Below are 10,443 nucleotides of genomic sequence, written 5' to 3'. Positions count from 1 at the left end.
GTTTCCTCACATTTCACCTGTTTCCTCACATTTCACCTGTTCCCTCACATTTCACCTGTTTGTTCCTTCACATTTCACCTGTTTTGTTCCCTCACATTTCACCTGTTTCCTCACATTTCACCTGTTTCCTCACATTTCACCTGTTCCCTCACATTTCACCTGTTCCCTCACATTTCACCTGTTTCCTCACATTTCACCTGTTCCCTCACATTTCACCTGTTTCCTCACATTTCACCTGTTTCCTCACATTTCACCTGTTTGTTCCTTCACATTTCACCTGTTTGTTCCCTCACATTTCACCTGTTTCCTCACATTTCACCTGTTTGTTCCTTCACATTTCACCTGTTTGTTCCCTCACATTTCACCTGTTTGTTCCCTCACAGTTCACCTGTTTCCTCACATTTCACCTGTTTGTTTCCTCACATTTCACCTGTTTCCTCACATTTCACCTGTTCCTTCAGATTTCACCTGTTTCCTCACAGTTTCACCTGTTTCCTCACAGTTCACCTGTTACCTCACAGTTCACCTGTTCCCTCACATTTCACCTGTTCCCTCACATTTCACCTGTTCCCTCACATCTCACCTGTTTCCTCACATTTCACCTGTTCCCTCACATTTCACCTGTTTCCTCACATTTCACCTGTTACCTCACATTTCACCTGTTCCCTCACATTTCACCTGTTCCCTCACATTTCACCTGTTCCCTCACATCTCACCTGTTTCCTCACATTTCACCTGTTTCCTCACATTTCACCTGTTCCCTCACATTTCACCTGTTCCCTCACATTTCACCTGTTCCCTCACATTTCACCTGTTTCCTCACATTTCACCTGTTTCCTCACATTTCACCTGTTTCCTCACATTTCACCTGTTCCCTCACATTTCACCTGTTCCCTCACATTTCACCTGTTCCCTCACATTTCACCTGTTTCCTCACATCTCACCTGTTTCCTCACATTTCACCTGTTCCCTCACATTTCACCTGTTCCCTCACATTTCACCTGTTCCCTCACATTTCACCTGTTTCCTCACATTTCGCCTGTTTCCTCACATTTCGCCTGTTTCCTCACATTTCGCCTGTTTCCTCACATTTCGCCTGTTTCCTCACATTTCGCCTGTTTCCTCACATTTCGCCTGTTTCCTCACATTTCACCTGTTTCCTTACATTTCACCTATTTCCTCACATTTCACCTGTTTCCTCACATTTCACCTGTTTCCTCACATTTCACCTGTTTCCTCACATTTCACCTGTTTCCTCACATTTCACCTGTTTCCTCACTCTCTGACGATTCTCGTGACTTTTTCTGTATTTGGAGTATATGTGACTAGTGAGCCCCCTCTCCCGCGCTGCCCTGAGGAAAGTGCTAAACCCAGACACTGCCGCCTAAAATACGGACGCCGCGGTGAGATCACGGACAACAAAATGCTGCTGCGCGTAACACCTCCATACATGTTACGCACACGTGTTCCACTGTCCGTGGTGAAGGTGCGTGTTCCGTGTGCTGTCCCTGTGCTATCTGTGTGACATCCGGTAGCACGCGGACACCATGAGCCATATACTCACCTGTCTGCGTCTCTGATGTCACTTCCGGGTACGCTGTGAGTGCAGTGAATATGCATGAGCATAATGAGTGGACCTGGAAGAGACGGCAGCATCGGAGACAGGGGAGTACAAAGTCTTTATTTTTATGTCACCTGTTTTTTATCCCGTACATGTCACACAGGTCATATCAGTGTGGTCTGTGTGACACCCGTGCTGCCAGAGAAAAATGGACATGTCGCCATGTGCAGCGCACGGACATGCACGTGCTTCCATAATCAGTGTGAAAACACCGTGTGTGCAAGCCCATTGATTTTAATGGGTCTACGTGTGTGCGTGTCTCTGGTACATGTGGAACTGGACACCACAACTACCGGAAACACGAATGTGTGAAATAGACCTAAAATGGGGTCTGACCAGCCGTGAGGCGACGTCTTGACAGGCAGATAGAGCCGCTGCACACAGCATGTCTGGATATTTGAAGCTGTTCTTGAGATTCTGATTCTTCTGGTTGACAGCTCGTTGCCTAGGATACCGACCACCGCCACTGTCTAGCATGACAGCACTGTGTCCAGATTAGGAGGTAACGACAGAGCGCGTACAGCGAGCGGAGCATATATGGCCAGAAGAGTGCATATAGCCAGCGGAGCATATATGGCCAGAAGAGTGCATAAAGCCAGCGGAGCATATATGGCCAGAAGAGCGCATATGGCCAACAGAGTGCAGACAGCCAGAAGAGCACATACAGCCAGAAGAGCACATACAGCCAGAAGAGCACATACAGCCAGAAGAGCACATACAGCCGGCAGAGCATATACAGTCAGAAGAGCACATACAGCCGGCAGAGCATATACAGTCAGAAGAGCACATACAGCCGGCAGAGCACATACAGTCAGAAGAGCACATACAGCCAGAAGAGCACATACAGCCGGCAGAGCACATACAGTCAGAAGAGCACATACAGCCGGCAGAGCACATACAGCCGGCAGAGCAAATACAGTCAGAAGAGCACATACAGCCGGCAGAGCACATACAGTCAGAAGAGCACATACAGCCGGCAGAGCACATACAGCCGGCAGAGCATATACAGCCAGTAGAGCACATACAGCCGGCAGAGCACATACAGTCAGAAGAGCACATACAGCCAGAAGAGCACATACAGCCGGCAGAGCATATACAGTCAGAAGAGCACATACAGCCGGCAGAGCAAATACAGTCAGAAGAGCACATACAGCCGGCAGAGCAAATACAGTCAGAAGAGCACATACAGCCGGCAGAGCACATACAGTCAGAAGAGCACATACAGCCGGCAGAGCATATACAGCCAGAAGAGCACATACAGCTAGCGGAGCATATACAGCCAGAAGAGCAAATACAGCCAGAAGAGAGCATATACAGCCAGAAGAGCACATACAGCCGGCAGAGCATATACAGCCAGAAGAGCACATACAGCCGGCAGAGCATATACAGCCAGAAGAGCACATACAGCTAGCGGAGCATATACAGCCAGAAGAGAGCATATACTACCAGCAGAATGCATACAGCCAGCAGAGCACATACGACTGGCAGAGCTCATAATAGTGGCAGCATGCATAAGGCCTGTGATGTTGGCTCTGGGCCTCTTGGCGGTCAACGTCCTGATGATCCAGGGAGTGAGTGGTTCTTATCTGCGATACATTAGTATTTTGGAAGAGGTCCAGGAGGGAACAAGCACTGTGCCGGGTTTATCTAGGACTTATACATTGATGATCTGTCCTTTAAAAATTAAGTCCTGTTTATCGATAAGATTAAAATAGAACTCTGGCCACAATGATCAAAGGTATAGAGAAAAAGGGCACAGAATTTCAGGAAAAGAATATCTCGACAACCATTAAGCATGGGGGTGGATCAATCATTCTTTAGGGTTTTGTTGCAGCCAATTGCACGGGGAAGGGTGCCCAAATGTATGCATCGACCCACTTATCCTTTGTGGAACTTAAAAATGTAAGAGATGGAAATACTTTTTTTTTGCCTAAAATACAAAGTAAATGCGTCATCTGTAACTTTATGCCTTTTAGAAATCATTTTATCTTCAACTTGCTTAATTGTCCACAATAGCAGTCATTTTGAGAAGGGGTGCCTAAACATTTGCATGCCCCTGTATACTGCATCACCAGAGTATTGTGAGTCCATTAAGAAGTTCAGCAACTGAGTGGACTTAATAGGAGGACCAACACGGGGGACTTCAGCAGACCCCGGTTATCATAAGCAATTCTACCTCGTGATCATGTGTAGTGGGGAAATGATGGACGCCATCTAAATGCTGCTGTCCTTTGATTGACAGTAGCATATAAATGGTTAAACTGGAACAATGGAGCGAGTTCTGGACGCTGCTTTTACAGGCAGATGCCGGCTGTGTAACGCTGCTGTCATCTGCTGAATGTGGTGCGAGTTCAGCTCCTGAACCGGCTCCATATACTGCCGCGACCGTATGACGTATTATTATCTAAGGTATGGGTGAGAACAGTCATTTTTTTTATTAAGTGATTAGTAAAAAAAATAACACAAAATGTGGAGTTTTTCAGATAAACGCTGTCTTGTGAGCGCAGCTTATAACTACTTAATACCCTCTTGGACAATTTATGGCATTAATACTCCATCTGGATGGAAGCGAACACTTCACATCAGCCCTTTGCATCGGTCACTATCAGGGATCACCCCCGGCCGCCTCCTTCCCATCCATGATTGGAGTGCTTGTGACCGGTCAGGATGCATCCTCTTCACTAGGGATCAGATCGCTGCCCCCGGAGGTGTCATCATCCCGAAGACCATACAACTTCAAACCCTTTATCAAGTGGATGAGGAGGAATGATTTGGCTTTTTGTATCCGATGTCGTATTCAAATATTTTCATAAATAGTTGATTGACATTTGGTAACGGAGACGTACAACCCCCATCATTCTGGAATGCCATCAGTTCCGGAGAGGGGTTGTTGTGTTGCACTTTGGGTCAGTGACACTTGGGCTGTGGGAAGCGACTGCTGAGATCCCTGTTGTCTTTGTAAAATGGAAAAGGCCATGTTTACCCCGAGTATTACAGATCAGATGTGCTAAAAGCAGCAAAATAACATCTGAAGTTGATCAGTAACGCTTATCCACAAGTTTAAGGCACTGAAATCATTCATTCTGATCCTTGTAATCTCTTATAGTTATAAATGATCTGTTATTATTATTATTATTTGTTATTACAGCATCTCATCAGGTTCATCATGAGATATAGCTACGTTCAGCAGTATCTTGTGTCCTGTAACAGCTCATAACCCGGTGAACTTCAATAAACAGGTTATATCCAAAACCCATAAATATACACTGTGTGCAGAATTATTAGGCAAATGAGTATTTTGATCACATGACACTTTTTATACATGTTGTCCTACTGCAAGCTGTATAGGCTGAGAGCCAACTACCAATTAAGTAAATCAGGTGCTGTGCCTCTCTGTAATGAGGAGGGTGCGGTGTAATGACATCAACATCCTATATAAGAGGTGCTTAATTATTAGGCAACTTCCATTCCTTTGGCAAAATGGGTCAGAAGAGAGATTTGACGGGCTCTGAAAAGTCCACAATTGTGAGATGTCTTGCAGAGGGGTGCAGCAGTCTTAAAATTGCCAAACTTTTGAAGCATCGATCACCGAACAATCAAGTGTTTCATGGCAAATAGCCAACAGGGTCGCAAGAAGCGTGCGGGGCAAAAAAGGCGCAAAATAACTGCCCATGAATTGAGGAAAATCAAGCGTGAAGCTGCCAAGATGCCATTTGCCACCAGTTTGGCCATATTTCAGAGCTGCAACGTTACTGGAGTATCAGAAAGCACAAGGTGTGCCATACTCAGGGACAGGCCAAGGTAAGGAAGGCTTAAAACCACCGCCTCTGACCAAGAAACAGAAGATAAAACGTCAAGACAGGGCCAAGAAATATCTGAAGACTGATTCTTAACAGGTTTTATGGATGATGAAATGAGAATGACTCTTGATGGGCAGATGGATGGGCCAGAGGCTGGATCAGTAAAGAGAGCTCCACTGCGACTCAGACGCCAGCAAGGTGGAGGTGGGCACTGGTATGGGCTGGGATCAGCAAAGATCAACTTGTGGGACCTTTTCAGGTTGAGGATGGAGGAAGCTCAACTCCCAGACCTACTGCCAGTTTCTGGAAGACAACTTCTTCAAGCAGTGGTACAGGAAGAAGTCGCTATCGTTCAAGAAAAACATGATTTTCATGCAGGACAATGCTCCATCACATGCATCCAACTACTCCACAGCGTGGCTGGCCAGTAAAGGGCTAAAAGATGAAAAAATAATGACATGGCCCCCTTGTTCCCCTGATCTGAACCCCATAGAGAACCTGTGGTCCCTCATAAAATGTGAGATCTACAGGGAGGGAAAACAATCCACCTCTGGGAGCAGTGTCTGGAGGCTGTGGTGACTGGAGGCTGTGGTGTCTGGAGGCTGTGGTGTCTGGAGGCTGTGGTGTCTGGAGGCTGTGGTGTCTGGAGGCTGTGGTGGCTGGAGGCTGTGGTGTCTGGAGGCTGTGGTGGCTGGAGGCTGTGGTGTCTGGAGGCTGTGGTGTCTGGAGGCTGCGGTGGCTGGAGGCTGCGGTGGCTGGAGGCTGCGGTGGCTGGAGGCTGCGGTGGCTGGAGGCTGCGGTGTCTGGAGGCTGCGGTGTCTGGAGGCTGCGGTGTCTGGAGGCTGCGGTGTCTGGAGGCTGCGGTGTCTGGAGGCTGCGGTGGCTGGAGGCTGCGGTGGCTGGAGGCTTTGGTGTCTGGAGGCTGTGGTGGCTGCTGCATGCAATGTTGAGCGTAAACAGATCAAGCAATGACAGAATCTATGGATGGAGGCTGCTGAGCGTCATCAGTAAGAAAGGGGGCGATATTGGGCACTCATTTTTTGTGGTTTTGTTTTTGTATGTCAGAAATGTTTATTTCTATATTTTGTGCAGTTATATTGGTTTCCTGGTGACAATAAACAAGTGAGATGGGAATAGATTTGGTTTTTATTAAGTTGCCTAATAATTCTGCACAGTAATAGACACCTGCACAAACAGATCCTCCTAAGATAGAAAAATCTAAAAACCCCTCCAACTGCCAAAAATATTAAGCGCTGATATTTATGAGTCTTTTGGGTGATTGAGAACATAGTTGTTGATCAATAATAAAAAAAATCCTCTAAAATACAACTTGCCTAATAATTCTGCACACGGTGTATAGTACCATAGTGTGGTGGAGAGCGGCAGAAGCTGTGAAATACTCTCATATAGTGCCATAGTGTGGTGGAGAGCGGCAGAAGCTGTGAAATACTCTCATATAGTGCCATAGTGTGGTGGAGAGCGGCAGAAGCTGTGAAATACTCTCATATAGTGCCATAGTGTGGTGGAGAGCGGCAGAAGCTGTGAAATACTCTCATATAGTGCCATAGTGTGGTGGGGAGCGGCAGAAGCTGTGAAATACTCTCATATAGTGCCATAGTGTGGTGGGGAGCGGCAGAAGCTGTGAAATACTCTCATATAGTGCCATAGTGTGGTGGGGAGCGGCAGAAGCTGTGAAATACTCTCATATAGTGCCATAGTGTGGTGGGGAGCGGCAGAAGCTGTGAAATACTCTCATATAGTGCCATAGTGTGGTGGAGAGCGGCAGAAGCTGTGAAATACTCTCATATAGTGCCATAGTGTGGTGGGGAGCGGCAGAAGCTGTGAAATACTCTCATATAGTGCCATAGTGTGGTGGAGAGCGGCAGAAGCTGTGAAATACTCTCATATAGTGCCATAGTGTGGTGGAGAGCGGCAGAAGCTGTGAAATACTCTCATATAGTGCCATAGTGTGGTGGGGAGCGGCAGAAGCTGTGAAATACTCTCATATAGTGCCATAGTGTGGTGGAGAGCGGCAGAAGCTGTGAAATACTCTCATATAGTGCCATAGTGTGGTGGAGAGCGGCAGAAGCTGTGAAATACTCTCATATAGTGCCATAGTGTGGTGGAGAGCGGCAGAAGCTGTGAAATACTCTCATATAGTGCCATAGTGTGGTGGAGAGCGGCAGAAGCTGTGAAATACTCCCATATAGTGCCATAGTGTGGTGGAGAGCGGCAGAAGCTGTGAAATACTCTCATATAGTGCCATAGTGTGGTGGGGGCGGCAGAAGCTGTGAAATGCTCTCATATAGTGCCATAGTGTGGTGGAGAGCGGCAGAAGCTGTGAAATACTCCCATATAGTGCCATAGTGTGGTGGGGAGCGGCAGAAGCTGTGAAATACTCTCATATAGTGCCATAGTGTGGTGGGGAGCGGCAGAAGCTGTGAAATACTCTCATATAGTGCCATAGTGTGGTGGGGAGCGGCAGAAGCTGTGAAATACTCTCATATAGTGCCATAGTGTGGTGGAGAGCGGCAGAAGCTGTGAAATACTCTCATATAGTGCCATAGTGTGGTGGAGAGCGGCAGAAGCTGTGAAATACTCTCATATAGTGCCATAGTGTGGTGGAGAGCGGCAGAAGCTGTGAAATACTCTCATATAGTGCCATAGTGTGGTGGAGAGCAGCAGAAGCTGTGAAATACTCTCATATAGTGCCATAGTGTGGTGGAGAGCGGCAGAAGCTGTGAAATACTCTCATATAGTGCCATAGTGTGGTGGAGAGCGGCAGAAGCTGTGAAATACTCTCATATAGTGCCATAGTGTGGTGGAGAGCAGCAGAAGCTGTGAAATACTCTCATATAGTGCCATAGTGTGGTGGAGAGCGGCAGAAGCTGTGAAATACTCTCATATAGTGCCATAGTGTGGTGGAGAGCGGCAGAAGCTGTGAAATACTCTCATATAGTGCCATAGTGTGGTGGAGAGCGGCAGAAGCTGTGAAATACTCTCATATAGTGCCATAGTGTGGTGGAGAGCGGCAGAAGCTGTGAAATACTCTCATATAGTGCCATAGTGTGGTGGAGAGCGGCAGAAGCTGTGAAATACTCTCATATAGTGCCATAGTGTGGTGGGGAGCGGCAGAAGCTGTGAAATACTCTCATATAGTGCCATAGTGTGGTGGAGAGCGGCAGAAGCTGTGAAATACTCTCATATAGTGCCATAGTGTGGTGGAGAGCGGCAGAAGCTGTGAAATACTCCCATATAGTGCCATAGTGTGGTGGGGAGCGGCAGAAGCTGTGAAATACTCCCATATAGTGCCATAGTGTGGTGGGGAGCGGCAGAAGCTGTGAAATACTCTCATATAGTGCCATAGTGTGGTGGGGAGCGGCAGAAGCTGTGAAATACTCCCATATAGTGCCATAGTGTGGTGGGGAGCGGCAGAAGCTGTGAAATACTCTCATATAGTGCCATAGTGTGGTGGGGAGCGGCAGAAGCTGTGAAATACTCTCATATAGTGCCATAGTGTGGTGGAGAGCGGCAGAAGCTGTGAAATACTCTCATATAGTGCCATAGTGTGGTGGAGAGCGGCAGAAGCTGTGAAATACTCTCATATAGTGCCATAGTGTGGTGGAGAGCGGCAGAAGCTGTGAAATACTCTCATATAGTGCCATAGTGTGGTGGAGAGCGGCAGAAGCTGTGAAATACTCTCATATAGAGCCATAGTGTGGTGGGGGCGGCAGAAGCTGTGAAATACTCTCATATAGTGCCATAGTGTGGTGGAAAGCGGCAGAAGCTGTGAAATACTCTCATATAGTGCCATAGTGTGGTGGAGAGCGGCAGAAGCTGTGAAATACTCTCATATAGTGCCATAGTGTGGTGGAGAGCGGCAGAAGCTGTGAAATACTCCCATATAGTGCCATAGTGTGGTGGGGAGCGGCAGAAGCTGTGAAATACTCTCATATAGTGCCATAGTGTGGTGGGGAGCGGCAGAAGCTGTGAAATACTCTCATATAGTGCCATAGTGTGGTGGAGAGCGGCAGAAGCTGTGAAATACTCTCATATAGTGCCATAGTGTGGTGGAGAGCGGCAGAAGCTGTGAAATACTCCCATATAGTGCCATAGTGTGGTGGAGAGCGGCAGAAGCTGTGAAATACTCCCATATAGTGCCATAGTGTGGTGGGGAGCGGCAGAAGCTGTGAAATACTCCCATATAGTGCCATAGTGTGGTGGAGAGCGGCAGAAGCTGTGAAATACTCTCATATAGTGCCATAGTGTGGTGGAGAGCGGCAGAAGCTGTGAAATACTCTCATATAGTGCCATAGTGTGGTGGAGAGCGGCAGAAGCTGTGAAATACTCTCATATAGTGCCATAGTCTGGTGGGGAGCGGCAGAAGCTGTGAAATACTCTCATATAGTGCCATAGTGTGGTGGAGAGCGGCAGAAGCTGTGAAATACTCCCATATAGTGCCATAGTGTGGTGGAGAGCGGCAGAAGCTGTGAAATACTCCCATATAGTGCCATAGTGTGGTGGAGAGCGGCAGAAGCTGTGAAATACTCTCATATAGTGCCATAGTGTGGTGGAGAGCGGCAGAAGCTGTGAAATACTCTCATATAGTGCCATAGTGTGGTGGAGAGCGGCAGAAGCTGTGAAATACTCCCATATAGTGCCATAGTGTGGTGGAGAGCGGCAGAAGCTGTGAAATACTCCCATATAGTGCCATAGTGTGGTGGAGAGCGGCAGAAGCTGTGAAATACTCTCATATAGTGCCATAGTGTGGTGGAGAGCGGCAGAAGCTGTGAAATACTCTCATATAGTGCCATAGTCTGGTGGGGAGCGGCAGAAGCTGTGAAATACTCTCATATAGTGCCATAGTGTGGTGGAGAGCGGCAGAAGCTGTGAAATACTCCCATATAGTGCCATAGTGTGGTGGAGAGCGGCAGAAGCTGTGAAATACTCCCATATAGTGCCATAGTGTGGTGGAGAGCGGCAGAAGCTGTGAAATACTCTCATATAGTGCCATAGTGTGGT

This window comes from Anomaloglossus baeobatrachus, chromosome 10 (genome assembly GCF_048569485.1).
Source record: "Anomaloglossus baeobatrachus isolate aAnoBae1 chromosome 10, aAnoBae1.hap1, whole genome shotgun sequence".
NCBI lineage: Eukaryota > Metazoa > Chordata > Amphibia > Anura > Aromobatidae > Anomaloglossus > Anomaloglossus baeobatrachus.
Note: the sequence above shows the minus strand (reverse complement) of the source record.